This window comes from Muntiacus reevesi, chromosome 8, assembly GCF_963930625.1.
Source record: "Muntiacus reevesi chromosome 8, mMunRee1.1, whole genome shotgun sequence".
NCBI lineage: Eukaryota > Metazoa > Chordata > Mammalia > Artiodactyla > Cervidae > Muntiacus > Muntiacus reevesi.
This window is the reverse complement of record NC_089256.1, coordinates 43,353,442-43,369,707: the sequence shown is the minus strand read 5'-3', so window position 1 is coordinate 43,369,707 and position 16,266 is coordinate 43,353,442.

Sequence of the window (16,266 nt, the reverse complement as noted above, 5' to 3'; positions counted from 1 at the left end):
TGTGTTGCTGAATTCTGTTTGCTAAAATTTTGTTGAGGATTTTTGCATCTATGTTCATCAGTGATATTGGCCTGTAGTTTTCTTTTTGTGTGTTTTCTTTGTCTGGTTTTGGTATCAGGGTGATGGTGACCTCATAGAATGAATTTGGAAGTGTTCCTTCCTCTGTAATTTTTTGAAAGAGTTTTAGAAGGATAGCCATTAGCTCTTCTCTAAAATGTTTGATAGAATTCTCCTGTGAAGCTGTCTCATCCTGGGCTTTTGTTTTTTGGGAGATTTTTGATCACAGCTTCAATTTCAGTGCTTGTAATTTGGTTGTTCATAATTTCTTTTTCTTCCTGGTTTAGTCTTGGAAGATTGAACTTTTCTAAGAATCTGTCCATTTCTTCCTGGTTATCTATCTTATTGTCATATAGTTGTTCATAATAGTCTTTTATAATCCTTTGTATTTCTGCATTGTCTGTTGTAACTTCTCCTTTTTCATTTCTAATTTTGTTGATTTGATTCTTCTCTCTTTTTTTCTTGATGAGTCTGGCTAAGAATTTGTCAATTTTGTGTGTCTTCTCAAAGCTTTTAGTTTTATTAATCTTTACTATTGTTTCTTTCATTTCTTTTTCATTTGTTTCTGCTTGGATCTTTATGATTTCTTTCCTTCTACTAATTTTGGGAGTTTTGTGTTTTTACCAGTTGCTTTAGGTGTAAAGTTAAAATAACCTTAAAAGTTTTTGTCCAATAAGTCCAGTATCTGAGCTTCCTCGTGGACAATTTTGTCAATTCATTTTTTTTTCCCTTTGAATGGATATTTCCCTGATTCTTTGTATGCTCTATAATTTTATTATTGCTCAAAGTTAGACATTCAAATATTATAGTGTGTAACCTCTGGAAGCTAGATTCTGCCTCTCCCCCAGGGTTTGTTTTTCTTAATTGTTGAAAACTTAACTTGCATTCAGTTAGTGTTTGACAGATTTTCTTGAAATCCAGAAACTAAATAAAGCAAACAAAACCTCTACCTTTCCTACTCTTTGTGTTCTAGAGCACTGCTTTAAACATATGTTGTTGTTCAGTCACTCAGTTGTGTCTGACTCTTTGTGACTCCATGGACTGCAGCACTCCAGGCTTTCCTGTCCTTCACTATCTCCCGGAGGTTGTTCAAACTCATGTCCATTGATTTGATGATGCCATCCAACCATCTTATCCTCTGTTGCCCACTTCTCCTCCTGCCCTCAATCTTTCCCAGCACCAGGGTCTTTTCCAAGGAGTCAGTTCTTCACATCTGGTGGCCAAAACATTGGAGTTTCAGCTTCAGCATCAGTCCTTGCAATGAATATTCAGGACTGATTTATTTTAGGATGCTGGTTTGATCTCCTTGCAGTTCAAGGGACTCTCAAGAGTCTTCTCCAACACCACAATTCAAAAGCATTAATTCTTCAGTGCTCAGCTGTCTTATAGCCCAACTCTCACATCCATACACGACTACTGGAAAAACCACAGCTTTGACTAGATGGACCTTTGCCACCAAAGTGATGCCTCTGGTTTTTCATACACTATCTAGATTTGTCATAGCTTTTCTTTCAGGGAGCAGACGTCTTTTAATTTCGTGGCTGCAGTCACTGTCCACAATGATTTTGGAGTCTATGAAAATAAAGTCTGTCACTGTTCCTATTGTTTTTCCATCTATTTGCCATGAAATGATGGGACAGGATACCATGATCTTAGTTTCTTTGAGTAAGCCAGCATTTCACTCTCTTTCACCCTCTTCAAGAGGTTCTTTAGTTCCTTTTCGCTTTCTGCCATTTAGAGTGGTAACCTGTGTATCTGAGGTTGATGATATTGCTCCTGACAATCTTGATTCCAGCTTGTGGTTCATCCAGCCCAGCATTTCGCATAATATATTCTGCTTATAAGTAAAATAAGCAGGTGACAGTATACAGCCTTGACGACCCCTTTCCTAATTTTGAACAAGTCTGTTGTTCCAAGTCTGGTTCTAACTATTGCTTCTTGATCTGCATACACGTTGTTCAGTAGACAGGTAAGGTGGCCTGGTATTTCCATCTCTTTACACCTAGTGATTTAAAACTCTGTCAGCCCTCACTTCCTGCTTGCCCTGAGCCTGGAGAACAGCCAACTGTAAAAGCTTAGGGTCTTCTCAGGTCTTTTCTGGACTGGGCATGGATGTTGCTTTCTGAATTTTCCAGTATACACAGACACTTTTGAATTGTCCTAATTTCCCAAAGAATCTCTCTCTGGTTTTCCTCCCAGTCCTTCGGCAGTCTATTGTACATCTCAGCCTTAATCTTTTGTCCCCAGGAAGCAGTGGATTTTATGTTTGTCTTACAGAGTTCTCAGCAGTGCTTGTCACACATACCCTCTTCCCCGTGTGGGTTCCAAATGAATCAAAAAACAGAGATAGCTGTGTACAGCAGTCCTTCTATTACCCCCCAGACAGGTTAGGACAGACAAACACAATAATTTGTGAGTAAGTTCTGTTCTGCTCCCTCTGGAACCAGGGATAGAGCGCCACAGTGGGAGTAGAGGCTGCTGATGTCAAGATTGCTGCTGAGCAAGGGAGGGGATGTAGCAAGAACAAGTAAAAATGCCACAAAGCTTTCCTATCATTTTTAAGTTGCCTTTTTCCTAATTCAGCATTTGTTTGGTTGCTATAAACTTTCGACCCTTTTCAAAAGTTCTGGAGAAGCTGATTCTCACAGTTGCTGCTTGTGTTTCAGTGTTTATGTGGAGGGATAGGAGTTTGGAGCCGCCCACTCTGCCATTTTGCTGACACCACCAATGCTCAGGGATGACTCATTTCTCAACTTCTGTGTCTCAGTTCTTTTTTCTGTACAGGAGAGGAGATAGGGAGCTTGTAGTGAGGCTTCCCTTTTGAGAGAAATGACCGATAAAACAAAAAAAGCCTAACCCAGAAGTCTGTCAACTGAAAAAAACACACAGCCTAAAAGTTGAGAATTACAGTTTATTTGAGGCTGTTGCTAAGGACTATATCATGTAAACAGCCTCTCAGATAGCTTTGTGGAAGTTTCCAAAGAGGTAAGGGAGGAGCCAGGATATAAAGGAGACTTTGCTGGGGGGAAAAATTTGTAGTTGAACATGAAGAGATTACTGCTGTTGCCAGTGAATTTGAGATTCTTGCTTTGTTGTGCAAGAATTTGGAGATAAAGTAATAGGTAAGAAGTGTATTTATTTAGAGGGAAATATATTCTGTAGGCAGAGTGTGGGCCTTCTCAGAAGGCAAGAGAGCATGAGCTTTCAAATGTGGCATGGTTAGTTTTTATGGGCTGGGGTAATTTCATAGGCTAATGAGTGGGAAGATTATTCCAATTATTTTGGGGAAAATGTGGGGATTTCCAGGAATTGGGCCACTGCCCAGTTCTTGGTCTTTGGTGGTTAGCCTCAGAACTGTCATGGTGCTGGGGGACATGTCTTTTAGCATGCTAATGTATCACAGGAAGTGTATAATGAGACTCAAGGTCTGCTGGAAGCCGCATCTTCCACTATCTTGAACCTGGTTGATTCTAACCAGTCTGTATCATGTCCTATGGCTCTGTCATTCTTTTAAAAGTTGTGCCCTGTCCCCTTCCCTCCTGTTTCGCTGTTAATCACACATACACACAAAACCCAGGCATTCAAGTTCATAACTTTGGTGCCTTTCTAAGTATGGGAAGATGCAGGAGTCTAGTTTCACTGAAATTATTCCTCTGATATTCATTTTAAGTATTTAGGGCCAATAGCCTATTTTTTCCTATCTTGAATGTCCTTCAGGGTTTACCACTGGTGGTAGCTGCCATGACTGATGGCTTGGTGGTGGCATTCTTTGTTTGCTAAAATGGCTGACAATATTTTTTTTTTTTTGGTCTATAAGCCAAAGATCTTTCTGTGTTGGGCGTTGTGTCCACATTGACCATAATCATGAATGACCTCTCCCCAAAAGGAGCTGTAGGCATCTATCAGTTTGTTTGTTTATGATTAGTACTTTTTGGCTTCTGTGCAAGTAGATCATGAAGATATTCTTCTGTGTTTTGTTCTAGTAACTTTGTAGTTTAAGCTCTTAACTTAATTCTGAGGCCCATTTCAAATTAATTGTTTGGTGTGATATAGGTGTTAAGATTCATTTCTCCCCCCTTTCATTTATTCAATAGTTCCAGCATCATTTGTTGAAAAGATGATCCTTTCCCTACTATACAGCTCTGGCACATTAGTCAAAAATCATTTAACTGTGTATGTCTGGACCTAAATTTGGACTCCCTATTTTGTAACATTTATCTAGTTATCTTTCCTTATGCCAGTATCACAGTGTTTTGATGAAAGCTTTACAGCAAACTTTGCAATCAGGTGGCATGGACCATTCAACTGTGCTTAAAGTTGACCTATGTCAATTACCATATACAATTTGAGATAAACTTATCGAAGTTACTAAAGTATTTGTGGTATTTTTATTGTTATAGATCTATTTAGGGAGAATCAACATCATCATAATGTTAAGTGCTCCAATACATAAACATGTTACAACTCTCTGTTTATTTAGGTCACTTACTTTTTCACAGTGTTTTATAATTCTCAGCGCAGAGATCTTGCATGTCTTTTGTTAAATTTATTATTACCTATTCAGGATTTCTTTATATTACTGTTATAAATTAAAAATTTTCATCTTCTAATTATTACAAGTATGTAAATACATACACACACACACACATATTTTTTCCTTCCTCTGTATATTGCCCTATGTCCCGTGGCTTTGTTAAATAGTTCCAGTAGTTGCTCCTTAGTATTCCTTAGGGTCTTCCATGTTAAAAAAAAAAGTTTTCTGCAAATAATGACAGTTTTACTTGTTCCTTTCCAATCATTATGCTTTTTTATTTCTTTATGACACCATTTAGAACCATTAATACAAAATCAAATAGAAGTGTGATGGGGGTTGACTTGTTCTCAGGTTTGAAGTAGGGGCATCCACTATTTCACCATTGTCTATGATACTAGTTTTAGGTTTTTTATAGATGTTTTCATCAAATGGAGGAAATTTTATTCTATTCCTAGTTTGGGGGTTTTTTTGAGAATTTCTGACCTTGAATGAGTGGAATTTTGTTGAATTTTTTTCTTCAGTTACTGAGATCATAATGATAGTCCCCTTTTTCTCCATTATTATGGTAAACTATACTGATTTGTTGAATGTTGAACCAACCTTGCATCTTTGGAATAAATCCACTTGGCCCTGATATATTGTCCAGGTTTTTGTTTTTGTAGTGCTGGATTTGAGTTGGTCACATTTTGTTGATGACTTTTGCATATGTATTAGTGAGCAATATAGATCTGTAAACTTATTTTCTTATTTTTGTCATTTTTTTGTGTCATATTGGCCCTTGAAATATAGTAGTTAAGTGTTTCCTCTTTATTTTTTGAAGGAATTGGTACTGGAATCTTTAAATGTTTGAATTCACCATTTAAACTCTCTGGTCCTAGAAGTTTTTTTGATAATGAATTCATTTTACTTAATGGGTATGGAGTTATTCAGATTTTCTATTCTCATATCTGTTTTGGTAAATTCTATATTTCAAGGACATCATCCATTCCAGTAAACTATTAAATTTATTGTCATAAGTCCTCAAAATATTCCCTTATTAGTTGTTTAATGCCTATAGGATCTGTAGTGACATTCTTTTCTTCATTGTAGTGATACCCTCCCCAGTTTCTTTCTTTTTCTGGATGGTAACCTTAGGTTTGTTTTTTTTTTAATATAGTTGATTTACAATATTGCATTAATTTCAGGTAAGCAATATAGTGATTCAATATTTTTATAGATTGTAGCCCATTTAAAGTTATTAGAAAATAATGGCTATATTTTTCCTGTGTTATAGAATATATCCCTGTTACTTACATATTTTATAACAGTAATTTGTGTCTTTTAATCCCATACCCCATCTTGACCCTCCCCCCTTCCCTCTTTCCACTGGTAGCCACTAGTTTCTTCTGTATACCTGTGAGTCTATTTCTGTTTTGTTATTCATTTTTCAGAATTCACATATAAGTACTAATGTAGAGTATTTGTCTTTATTACACTAAGCATAATATTCTCTTAAGTCAATCCATGTTGTTGCAAATGGTTGAATTCAGTTCTTTTACTTAGATGAGTAATATTCCTCTGTGTGTGTGTGTGTGTGTGTGTGTGTGTAGCACACCTTACGTATCCATTCATCTCTTGATGGATACTGAGGTTGCTTCTGTATCTTGGTTATTGTAATAATGCTACTGTGAATATTTGGGTGTGTGTATCTTTTTGAATTAGTGTTTTCATTTTCTCTGAATATATACTCAGCAGTGGCTTTGCTGAATCATACAGTAGTGCTACTTTTAGTTTTTTAAGGAAACTACATACTGTTTTCCATAGTGGCTATACCAATTTAAAATCTCACCAACAGTATACTAGAGTTCCCTTTTCTCTACACCCTCATGAATGTTTGTATACTTTTGATGGTAGCCAGTTTTAGACAGATGTGAAGTAATATCTCATTGTGTGTTTTGATTTACATTTCTCTGATGATAAGTAATGTTGAGGATTTTTATTCATGTGCCTGCTGGTCATCTGTATATCTTCTTTGGAAAAATGTCAATTCAGATTTTCTGCCCATCTTCTAACTGGGTTCTTGGTTTTTTGATATTCAGTTATATGAAATGTTTATAAATTTGGACACTAACCATTAATCTGTCATATCATTTACAAATGTCTTCTTTGGTTGTAGATTGCCTTTGCAGTGCAAAATCTCTTAAGTTTAATTTGGTCCCATTTTTCTATTTTTGCTTTTATATCCTTTGCCTTAGGAGACTGATCCAAAGAAATATTAGTACAATTTACGTCAAAGTGTTTACCATCAATCTTCTCTTCTAGAAGTGTTATTATTTCATGTCTTAAATTTAGGTCTTTGAGCCATTTTATTTTTGTATATAGTGTGAGGTAATGTTCTAATTATTTTGTCTTATATGTAGCTGTCCAGTTTTCCCAGCCCAATTTGTTGAAGAAACTATCTTTTCTTCATTGTATATTCTTGCCTTCTTTGTTCTGGATTAATTGGCCGTAGATGTGTGGGTTTATTTCTGAGTTCTCTATTCTGTTCCATTGGTCTATGTATCTGTTTCTGTGCCAGTAGCATGCTGTTTTGATTACTGTAGCTTTGTACTACAGTCTGAAGTCTGGATGAGTTACACCTCCAGCTTTGTTCTTTCTTTTTTCAGGATTGCTTTGACAATTTGGGATCTTTTGTGGGTCCATATAAATTTTTTGTTCTAGTTTGGCCTAGGATTATTTGTTCTAGTTATGTGAAAAATATCCTGGCTATTTTTATAGTGGTTATGTTAAATCTAGGATTCCTTCGTGGCTCAGATGGTAAAGCCTGTGTCTGCAATGCAGGAGACCTGGGTTCGATCCCTGGATTGGGAAGATCCCCTGGAGAAGGAAATGGCAACCCCACTCCAGTATCCTTGCCTGGAAAATCCTATGGAGCTTGGTGGGCTACAGTCCATGGGGTTGCAAAGAGTTGGACACGACTGAGCAACTTCACTTCACTTCATATTAAATCTATAGATTGCTTATGGTAGTATCTTCATTTAAACAATATTAATTCTTCCAACCCAAGAACACAGGATATCTTTCCATTGCTTTATATCATTTTCAAATTCTTTCATAAGTGTATAGTATAGTTTCAAAGTATAGTTGTTTCACATCTTTGGTGAAGTTTATTTCTAGGTATTTTATTCTTTTTGGTGTGATTGTAAATGGGATTGTTTCCTTAATTTCTCTTTCTGATAGTATTTGTGTGTACAAAAGCAACAGATTTCTATATATTAATCTTGTGTCTGACCACTTTACTGAGTTAATTTATTAGTTTCAATAGCTTTTGGTGGAGATGTTAGGGTTTTATATATATATAGTATCATGTCATCTGCAAATAGTGACAATTTTACTTCTTCCCTTCCAGTTTGGATGCCCTTTCCCCATTTTTCTTGTCTAATTGCTCTTGCTAGAATTTCCAATAATTTGCTAAATATATGTGGAAAGAGTGGACATTTTTGTCTGGTGTCTGATTTTACAGGAAACGCTTTCAGTTTTTTTACCATTGAATATAATGTTAGTTGTGGGTTTGTCATAGATAGCCTTTATTATGTTGGCACTTTGATGAGAGTTTTTAATCATGAAAGGATGTTGAATTTTGTCAAATGCTTTTCTCTGTTGAGATAATTGTGTGATTTTTATCCTTTCACTTGTTAATGTGGTGTAACAGAAACTGATTTGTAAACAATCCTTAGAATAAATCCCACTTGATTATGGTGTGTAATCTTTTTTTTTTTTATATTGTTGGATTCAGTTTGCTAATATGTTGTTCAGGGTGTTTGCATCTATATTCATAAAAAATACTGGCCTATAATTTTCTTTTTTATCTTTGTCTGGTGTTGGATATTAGGGTAATGGTAGCCTCACAGAATCAATGTGGAAATGTTCTGTCCCTTTTCAACATTTTGGAATATTTTGAAAAGTATGGGTATTAACTCTTCTTTATATGTTTGGTAGGATTCTCCTGTGAAGCCGTCTGGTTCAGGACTTTTGTTTGCTGTGATATTTTTATTATCAATCCCATTTACTACAGGTGATTGGTATATTCAGATTGTCAATTTCTTCCTGATTCAGTCTTGGAAGTTTGTATGATTTTAGAAATGTGTCCATTTCTTCTAGGTTGTCAAATTTGTTGGTATTAAACTGTTCATAGTATTCTTTTACAATTTTTTAATTTAATCTCTGTGATACCATTTGTTATTTCCTGTTTTGATACCTCTGTCATTTCTTGTTTTGTTGATTTGGGCCCACTCTCTTTCCTTCTTGATGAGATTGGCTAAGATTGACTAAAGGTTTATCAATTTTGTTTATCTTTTCAAAGAACCACCTCTTGGTTTCATTGATCTTTGTTTTCTTTAGTTTTGATCTCTATGTTATATATTTCCTCTCTGATCTTTGTTATTTCCTTCTTTCTGCTGACTAGGGGCTTCATTTGTTCTTTTTCTGATTTCTTTAGATGGAAGGTTAGGTTGTTTATTTGAGATTTTTCTTTTGTTTCAAGTATTGCTATAAACTTAACTCTGAGAAGTGCTTTTGCTGCATCCCATAGATTTTTTGATGGTTGTGTTTCCATTGACATTTGCCAGGTTATTTTCTGATTTCCTCAATGATTTCTTCATTGAACCATTGATGTTTTTAGTTGTATGTTCCCATGTGTTTGCACTTTTCTCACTTTTCTTTCTGTAATTAGTTTTTCCTTTCATACCATTGTGGTTACAAAACATGCTTGATATCATTTCTATCTTGTTAAATTTGTTGAAACTTGTTTTGTCCTGATGTGATCTCTTCTGGAGAATGTTCCATGTGCACTTGAAAATAATGAGTATTCTGCTGGTTTTGGATGGATGTCCTGTATGTACCAAGTTCAACCGATCTATTGTTCATTTAAGACCACTATTGCATTATTGATTTTTTGCCTAAATAATATGTCCATTATATAAGTGAAGTGTTAAAGTCCCCTATTTTATTGTTTTGTCACTTTCTCCTGTTGCATCTGTCAGTATTTGCTCTATATATCAGGTGCATATATGTTAATGAGGGTAGTATCCTCTTCTTGTATTGATTCCTTTGTCACTATATAATGCTTTGTCTTCTGTTATTGTTGTTGTTCAGTTGCTCCATCATGTCCAACTCTTTGCTACCCCATGAACTGCAGCATGCCAAGATTCCTTCACCATCTCCTAGAGTTTGCTCAACTCATGTCCATTGAGTCAGTGATGCCATCCAACTGTCTCATCCTCTATTGTCTGTTTAGCCCTTGCCTTCAATCTTTCCAGCTTGTGCTTCATCCAGCCCAGTATTTTGCAAGATGTACTCTGCATATACATTAAATAAGCAGAGTGACAGTATACAACCTTGACATACTCCAATCCCAGTTTGGGACCAGTCCATTGCTACATGTCCGGTTCTAACTGTTGCTTCTTGACCTGCATACAGTTTTCTCAGGAGGCAGGTCAGGTGGTCTGGTATTCCCATCTCTTTAAGAATTTTCCACAGTTTGTTGTGATCTACACAGTCAAAGGCTTTAGCATAGTCAATGAGGCAATGGAATTCTCTTGCTTTTTCTATGATGCAAGAGATGTTGGCAATTTGATCTCTGGTTCCTCTACTTTTTCTAAATCCAGCTTGTACATCTGGAAGTTCTTGGTTCCCGTACTGTTGAATCCTAGCTTGAGGAATTTTGAGCATTACCTTACTAGCATGTGAAACGAGTACAATTGTGTGGTAGTTTGAACGTTCTTTGGCATTACCCTTCATGGAACTGGAATGAAACTGACCTTTTCCAGTCCTGAGGCCACTGCTGAGTTTTCCAAATTTGCTGGCATATTGATGCAGCACTTTCACAGCATCATCTTTTAGGATTTGAAATAGCTCAACTGGAATTCCATCACCTCTACTAGCTTTGTTCATAGTGATGCTTCCTAAGGCCCACTTGACGTTGCATTCCAGAATGTTTGGCCCTAGGTGAGTGATCACACCATAGTGGTTATCCAGGTCATTAAGAGGTTTTGTACAGTTCCATGTATGCTTGCCACCTCTTGTTAATATGTTCTGCTTCTGTTAGGTCCATACCATTTCTGTCCTTTATTGTGCCCATCTTTGCATGAAATTTTCCCTTAGGATCCCTAATTTTCTTGAAGAAATCTCTAGTCTTTCCCATTCTATCTTCTAGTTTTCCCCTATTTCTTTGCATTGTTCACTTAGGAATGCTTTCTTATCTTTCCTAGCTGTTTTTTGGTACTCTGCATTCAGATGGGTATATCTTTCCTTTCTCCTTTGTTTTTTGTTTCACTTCTTTTCTCAGCTATTTGTAAGTCCTCCTCAGACAACCATTTTGCCTTTTTGCATTTCTTTTTCTTGGAGATGGTTTTGATCATTGCCTCCTGTGCAGTGTTATGAACCTCTGTCCATAGTTCTTCAGGCACTCTGTCTACCAGATCTAATCCCTTGATTTGTCACTTCCACTGTACAATTGTAAGGGATTTGATTTAGGTCATACCTGAATGGTTTAGTGTGTTTCCCTAGTTTCTTCAATTCAAGTCTCAATTTTGCAATAAGGAGTTCATGATCTGACTGTATAGAGCTTCTCCATCTTCAGCTGCAAAGAATATAATCAGTCTGGTTTTGATTTTGACCATCTGGTGATGTCCATGTGTAGAGTCATCTCTTGTGTTCTTGTAAGAGGGTGTTTGCTATGACCAGTGCCTTCTCTTGACAAAACTCTGTTGGCCTTTGCCCTGCTTTGTTTTGTACTCCAAGGGCAAATTTGCCTGTTACTCCAAGTATCTCTTGACTTCCTACTTTTGCATTCCAGTCCCCTATGATGAAAGGGACATCTTTCTTTGGTGTTAGTTTTAGGAGGTCTTGTAGGTCTTCATAGAACCATTCAACTTCAGCTCCTTCAGCATTAGTGGTTGGGGCATAGACTTGGATTACTGTGATATTGAATGGTTTGCCTTGGAAACAAATTGAGATCATTCTGTTGTTTTTGAGATTGCACCCAAGTATTGCATTTTGGACTCTTTTATTGACTGTCAGGGCTACTCCATTTCTTCTAAGGGATTCTTGCCCACCTTAGTAGATACAATGGTCATCTGAATTAAATTCTCCCAACCCAATCCATTTTAGTTCACTGATTCCAAAAATGTTGATGTTTATTCTTGCCACCTCCTAGTTGACCACTTCCAATTTACCTTGATTCATGAACCTAACATTCCAGGTTCCTATGCAGTACTGTTCTTTATAGCATTGGACTTTACTTTCACCACCAGATACATCCATAACTGGGCATTGTTTCCACTTTGGCTTAGCCTCTTCATTCCTTCTGGAGCTCTTTCTCAGCTCTTCTTCCATAGCATATTGGGTACTCACTGACCTGGTACCCAATATGGTACATCTTTCAGTGTCCTGTCTTTTTGCCTTTTCATACTATTAATGGGGTTCTCAAGGCAAGAATGTTGAAGTGGTTTGCCATTCCATTCTCCAGCGGACCATGTTTTGTCAAAACTCTCCACCATGATCTGTCTGTCTTGGGTGGCCCTATATGCATGGCTTGTAGTTTCATTGAGTCAGATAAGGCTGTGACCCATGTGATCAGTTTGGTTAGTTTTCTGTTATTGTGTATTTTATCTAATAAAAAATATTATTACCCCCAATTTTTTTGTCATTTTAATTTACATGAACTATTTTTTTATGCCTTCATTTTCAGTCTGTGTGTGTCTTTAGTTCTGCAGTGAGTCTTTTGTACACAGAATATCGATGGGCCTTGTGTTTTTATCTAATCAACCCACCCTGTATTTTTTGATGGGAACATTTAGTCCATTAACATTTAAAGTAGTTGTCAGTTTGTACTTACCACCATATTGTTTCTTGTTTTCTGTTTGTTTTTGTAGTTCTCTGTTCTTCTTTGTTTAGTTTCCTCCCTTGTAGTTTGTGACAATTTTTTTAGTGCTTGTGTTCCTTTCCTGTTTTTGTGTATCTGTTGTAGATTTTTGATTTGTGGTTACCATGGGGTTTATATACTATATCTGTTTTTTGAAACATGTAGTCCTTTAAGGTCAAGCATTCTAAAAATCCAGCTTTTTATTCCCTTCCCCCAAACTTAGTGTTTTTGATGTCTATTTTACATCTTGTTTATCCCATTACTGATTATTGTAGTTACACTTAATTTTATAATTTTTTTGGTGTTTCACTATTCTTGCCAGTTTGAGTGGTTGATAATCAGACTTCCTTTTATATTTGCCTTTACTAGTGGGATTTTTCCTTTCCTGTAGAGATTTCCTTCTTATTACAGACTTATCCTTTCCTCCAGAGGTGCTCATTTAACATGTCTTTTAGTTGGCCTGATACTGATGGACTCAAAAGTTCTCTCTCTTTCAGTCTAAATGACAGTTTTCTGGATAGAGTACCCTATGTTGCAGGTTTTCTTTTTCAGCATTTTAAGTATATCATGCCACTTTTTTCTGGCCTACAACAGTTTGCCAGAAAAAATCAGCTAATAGCTTTATGGTAATTCCCTTGTATATGATTCTTTGTTTTTCTTCTGCTGCTTTTAGAATTCTCTCTTTAACTTCTGCCATTTTAGTTATGGTATAGACATATATGTGTGGATCTGTTTGGGTTCATCTATTTGGGAACCTCTGTGCTTCATGTACCTACACAATCCATTTCTTTCTTCAGACTTGGGAATATTTTTAGCCATAATTTCATTATATACATTCTTCAGCCCCTTTTCTCTTTCTGGACCCCTTTACTGTGAATATTGGTATACTTGGTATTATCCAGAAATCCCTTAAACTGGTCTCATTTTTAAAAATTTGTCCTTCTTTTTGCCATTCTGATTGAGTTTTCTGTTATTCTTTCTTCCAAATCACTTACAAGGTCTGTAATACCTAGTCTGCTATTCATTCCTTCTAGTGTGTTTTTCATTTCAGTTATTGTATAACTCAGTTCTGACTGGATCTTTCTCTGTATTTTCTAATTCCTCATCAAAATTCTCACTGTGCTCATCTATTCTTTTCCCTAATTCAGTTAGTATTCTTACTACTAATGCTTTGAATTCTTTATCTAATAAATTGTTTATTTCTGTTTCATTCGTTGTTTTTCAGGGGTTTTCTCTTGCTTTTTCAATTGAGATATATTCATCTTTTTTCATTTTGCTTATGATTGTTTTTCTGTCCTTCTGAAATTGCTAAGACAGTTACTTATTGTGGTCTTGAAGGGGTGTCTTTATGTGGGAGCATCCCTATACTGCCTGTGTGTGCTCAGTGGCTTTGTTGGGAGAGCTGGATTTGATGTGAACACAAGTCATGCCTGTCCTCAGGCTGTGCTGGCAGTTATCACCTTGGTTGGAGGTGGGTCTGAAGAAGGAGGGGCTAAGACAGTAACCTTTTTTCATTGGAAAAGACCCTGATGCTAGGAAAGATTTGAAGATGGGAGGAGAAGGGGACGACAGAGGATGAGATGGTTGGTTGGCATCACTGACTCGATGGACATGAATTTGAGCAAGCTCCAGGAGTTGGTGATGGACAGGGAAGCCTGGCATGCTGCAGTCCATGGGGTTGCAAAGAGATGGACATGACTGAGCAACTGAACTGAACTAAAGACAGTAACAGGATGTGAGATGGGGCTTTCTCTCTGCTCAGTGACTGTCACGTCCCTGTTGAGGGCGGGGTCTGGTTTCAAGTTTGGAAACCGAGTCCCAAGGTTCAGGCCCAAGCAGATTCAGTTCCCTTTAAGTGTGTGCTCTTCCCACTCAAGACATCAGCGCCCTCATCTCCAAGGGGACCAGTGCTGGAGCAGGAGGGGCTGACAGGGTATTTGACAAGGGTCAGTTCAGAGGGTGTGGTGATCGGGCCAGTGTCAGAGATGTGTCTGCTTCTGATGCATTGCCTGTGCACTGCCAGGCTTCCTCCCTCGGCTCAGATGCTGCTTGGAGTTTGAGCCGCTAAGGGTTCCATGGTCATCGCAGCCACCCTTCCAGTGTGGAGCTGCAATGTGAGGCAGATCAGTGCTGCAACATTCACTCAGGTCAGGCTGGGATGTGTGCTGTGCTGGTGCTTTCATGGGAAACCAGTCAGCCAACCTCATGGTTTCAATCTGCCATTTCCGCCCCACTTTGCAAGCAAACAGCCATTCCCTCACTTCTCATGGACAGAGTCCGGGTTTTCCACAGCCCTCCTGTTAGTCCCACTGGCCCTCTGATCGGCCAGCAAAATTCCTCTTCCTTTTGTCAGACCCCAGGGCTGGGGAACTCAATAAGTGACTCAGACTGCTCACTCCCTAGGGAAGAGTCCTCCCATATAATCTCCCTTTTCCTCTGATTTCACTCCTATGGTCACAGATCCTGGCCTGATCACTTCTCTTCCCTTCCTGCCTGATTCTGCCTGTATCTTTCTTTCCTCCTTGTTGTACAAGAGTCTTTCTGCTATCTCCAGTTAGTATTCAGTGAGAATTTTTCCACATGTAGATGTATTTTTGGTGTGTTTGTAGGGGAAGGTGAGTTCTACATCCTCTTACTTCACCATCTTGATTGAAGTCTCTTTTCATTCTTGACAATGATCATTTACAGTCTCTCTTTAAATCAGTACTGCTGTGAAAGTCATTCAGTCGTATCTGACTCTTTGTGACCCCATGGACTGCAGCCCGCCAGGCTTTTCTGTCCATGGTGTTTCCCAAGCAAGAATACTGGAGTGGGCTGCCATTTTCTTCTCCAGGGGATATTCCCAACCCAAGGATTGAACCGGGTCTCATGCCTTGCAGGCAGATTCTTTACCATCTGAGCCACCAAGGAAGCTAGGGTTTTATTATCAATCTTTTTCAAAAACAAAATTTCTATTTTGCTGATAATATTTATTGTTTCTAAGTTTTCTGTTTCATTGATTTCTGCTCTTATCTTAAAATATCCCTCCTAAGGCTTAATTTGAATTTACTTTGCTTTTCTTTTTGTGTCTTCCCTAGGTAGGGACTTAGTTAATTGGGTTTTAAACTTCTTTTCTAATATGAGTATATAAAGTTGTACATTTCTAAGCATTGCTTTAGGTGCATCCCATAAAACCCAAAGTTGTATTTTCTCAAGCATTAAGGTCGAAGTATTTTCTCATTTCCAAAGTGAGTTCTCTGAACCAAAGATTAGAAATATATTATTTAACTTCCAAAGGTTTGGGGGATTTTTAAACAACTTGTCAGGGCTCCTGATTTCTAATTTAATTATTTCTGCAGCCAGAGAACATTCCATAAGCTGTCACTCTTTGGACATTTATTGAGACTTGTTTTATGGCCCATCTTGGTAAATGCCCTGTGTACATTTGAAAGAATATAGCCTTCATGGTTGGGTGTAGTGTTCTGATTAGTATTAGATCAAGGTGGTGGACAGTGTTTTCAAATCTTTCATAATTTTACTGATTCCTTGTCTAATTATTCTGTCATCTGTTGAGAAAAAGCTGTTAAATTTCCAACTGTGATTTTAGATTTGTCTTTTTCTTGCATCAGCTTTGCTTCATGAGTTTTGAAGCTTAGTTATTAGGAGCATAAATAATTAAGACTGCTTTTCTTGATGAATTGATCCTTTTATCATTATAAAACATCTTATTATATCTTTGTTAATACTCCTTGCCTTGAAGATTTCTTTACCAACCATATGAATAGACCTGTCT